The sequence below is a fragment of the Propithecus coquereli genome, unplaced genomic scaffold (genome assembly GCF_000956105.1).
Source record: "Propithecus coquereli isolate 6110/MARCELLA unplaced genomic scaffold, Pcoq_1.0 Scaffold17, whole genome shotgun sequence".
NCBI lineage: Eukaryota > Metazoa > Chordata > Mammalia > Primates > Indriidae > Propithecus > Propithecus coquereli.
In genome coordinates this window covers 8,151,341-8,154,942 of record NW_012141635.1, presented here as the reverse complement: position 1 = coordinate 8,154,942, position 3,602 = coordinate 8,151,341, and positions in this window count along the sequence as shown.

Sequence of the window (3,602 nt, the reverse complement as noted above, 5' to 3'; positions counted from 1 at the left end):
CAGGCTGGTCTTCAACTGGGCTCAAGCAATCCTCTGCCTTGGCCTCCCAGAGTGCTAGTATTACAGGCGTGAGCCACAGTGCCTGATCTAAAGGTTTTGTTTCTTATTTGATATACCAGAAAAGTCACAATCTATATCAAAAAATTTTAGTAGAGGTCTTAGTTGTTGTCAATATCATTATTTTTTTTTTTTTTACCATCAAGTCATTTTATTAAGAACATCTATCAAATAGGGGCATTATTCCTCAGGCCAGATCAGATGATTTCATGAAATAAGACCTGGAAAATGCAATTTGAAAGAAATAATTATTTTACTGGTTACTCCACGAGGCCCCTAGGTTTCTGTCATGAACACAACCTCCTATGAACTCAAATTTGAACTCAGATCTTTCTGATTCTAAAGCTTATGTGCTTTCAATTTCACTTTCAAGTAGCCTGAGAAATTTCCTATGACTGAATGATATAGCAATAGTATTTTACCAGGTGGGTGGATTGACATTTTCTACCTTTGTACCAATATTTTCATCAAAGGTGGCATACTGGCCTCAGGGATGATTTAGACACAGATGTTATGTTTCTACACTGTTTTCCTCTGTGATTATCTGTGTGAGTTGTAAACCAGATAAGGATGGATCTAAGTCAAATGCTAATTTATGTATCAAATGTGAGTTGTGTTGTACATTCATGTTGACCTATCTAGGCACCTGAAGAGAAAAGAAACTGTTAGTGACCATTAGTGTGTTAATTCAGATCTGCTGAGAAGGTAGGTGGGATTAGAGTTTCAAGAGAGTTATTGGGCAGTGAATATGATGTAGGTCTGACACCTGTAGAAGGAGAGATTGGGTAGTAGGAGTTTTTCACTACCACAAAGTTCCAAGGCAGTGCCTGCCAGGTTGATGGGGAATCTTCAAGTCAAAGTCACCCATAGGAGCAGGCCTGCATCTCATAGAAAGAGACCACCATAATTCCCTTCTTATGCTCAGTCATTGGCGAAGAGAAGGCCACCAGGAAGTATGATTTGATTTCAGGGTAAACACTGGTGAATTCAGAGGGACAGATGCTGGAGTCATCAATCACTTATGTTCACACAGCAGAAGATCAAATAAATGTATTTTCTTGGCCACCACCATTATTGCATCTTTGCAACATTCTACCCTAAATAGAGAGCTCAACCAAGCCAATGACTTCAATCCATTTAAAACATGGGTGATATCAAGGATCTGTAGGGGGAATTAATTTCTTTCATAACCTTTGATTAAGTACATACTATATCTCAGGTATCATGCCAGCCACCATAGATAGAAAAGTGATTAAAACACAACACCAGCCTCAAGGAACTTGTAGGTGCAGTTGCAAATGAAAGAAAACAAAATACAATGGATGTGTATGACAAGCTAAACCCAAAGAAGACTCACTTTATCATAATATGAAAACCTTTTAACATGCTTATGACATCTTCATCCAGTGAAGCATTCGATGAAACACTTGCATGTAGAGGAAAACAGTTCTGATGGTGTTTTACAAACACATGCAATGAAGCAAACTAAACTATAAGAAAAAACATAGACATCTTTAATTTTAAGCTTAGAGCAGTTCTGGTAAAAAGAAGTTAATACTTGGCAAATGATACAAAATTTCATTTTTTCAACTGATGAGCTATGTTCTTTTAATTAGATCTGCTAATAACAAATGTATGATTTTAACTTTTCTATTTTCCTTAATTTTGACCAGGTTTTTCAAAAGTTAGAAATTCCATGATTTCAACTGATATGATGTAACATTTATAAAAATAAGAGGATCATGGAAATTTATTCTTAAAGAAGAAAATCACCCCAGAATGCACTGATTCATTTAATAAATATTTATTGAGACTCTTCTATGCCAGGTACTTCTCTAGGTTCTAGGGATATAGCAGTGAAGGAAACATAAAATTCTTATTTTCATGAAGCTTATATTCTAGGGGTTGAAGGGTAAAGAACAAAAATAAACTATACATATATGTATATATATACAAACATTTGTAGTGATCGTTTATTTCTAAGGAGAAAAAGAAAGAAAAGGGAGATAGAAATTTGGAGGGGTAAAGAAGTAGATAATGAAATCTTACATAAGTGGACCAAGAATTAAAATTGTATTTAATGGCAATAATAATTCATTAATTCTAATTTGTATTCATATTTCTTTCAACAAGCATTTATTTCGAGGTGCCAAGTGATAAAGACACATAGATGAACGAGATGTGATCTCTGCCCCTATATTGCCTTCTGAGTAGTGGGAGAGAGAAAGTTAATCAATGTTACATTCCAAAAACACTAATATATGGGCGAAAAGTGAAATATCAATATATTTTTATTTTTACATTTGTAAACAAACTGGTGATGGAAATATTGACAGATTTCAGAGCATAAACAAAAGTTAAGCCTCTTGATATCAAACAAATCAATAACTGCCAATGTGATGATGGCAACAGTATAATTTTTTTAAATACACAAAAATCCTCCTAAATAATAAACCAGGAGTGATAAAGAAGACAAAACAAAACCATGAACAACATCCTGAACAAAACTAGGAACAGGAAAATCTCTATGGACTTCAGAACACACATGAGTTGTGGCCAAATCACCAAGAGCTGCATGACCTGCATAGAACAATCACGTGGTTGGGGTAAGGAATGAAAGGTTCATACCCACTTATCCTACAAGCCATGGAAACCAAATTTTCCTCCAAAATAATCACAACCAAAATGAGATGACCTTATTGAAATGGAAGACAGGTCGAAAGGATCTGAGAACATCTTAAATGTCCTTATAGGATACAAGTTGCACAGAGAGCTAATGTTGCTTGTGAATGTAGGAAGATCAAACAGAGATATGTCAGTGTAAGCTGTTAAGAAATACAGAGAAAATTTTCACTTTGGGATGTCCAAAACCTCACTCTCAAGGAACACAACTGGAAACAACGACTAAGGTGAACAGAATGAGAACACTGAGTATAAAAAAGAGACACTTCAGACATAGGATGAAGGCACCCAAAGGAAATAAATCATAGAAAGTAGTACTGTATAAAGGCAAAATACTAGTCTAGTCTGAAAGCGCTGTCATGGAATGCAGGTCCTGGGAAGCTCAGAGCTGAAGCATGCAATTGAAGACTGAAAATTTTTCTGATCTAGACTTAGCTTTAAAAGACAGAAAAACAACCACACAGAGGCCATATTTTGAGTATTTCACATAACAACACAAAGTAAACTCTCAATCTACGGAGCTCCCCACAGGAAAATCCTCCTAACAGCCTAAGGAAATCCACACCATTGAAATGTGGAAATAAAAGAAGCAATATGATGTAAGCCATACAAAATTATTGTCAAGAAAAAATGATGAACATTAATCTAATGGCATTTCAATAGACAGAGAATACACCAGGGAAATCTGTCAACAAAGTATTAGCAAATGAAAGTGAGTAATTAAGAAAATAAAGAAAGCAATTGCAGCTTTGAAAATACCAACTTTTATGAGAAAAGCTCAGAAATTATATGGCTAGGCATCAAAAGGTTATAAAACCAACAGATCTCAAGAAGAAGTTAGAAAGGATTTTTCAGAAAGAAAA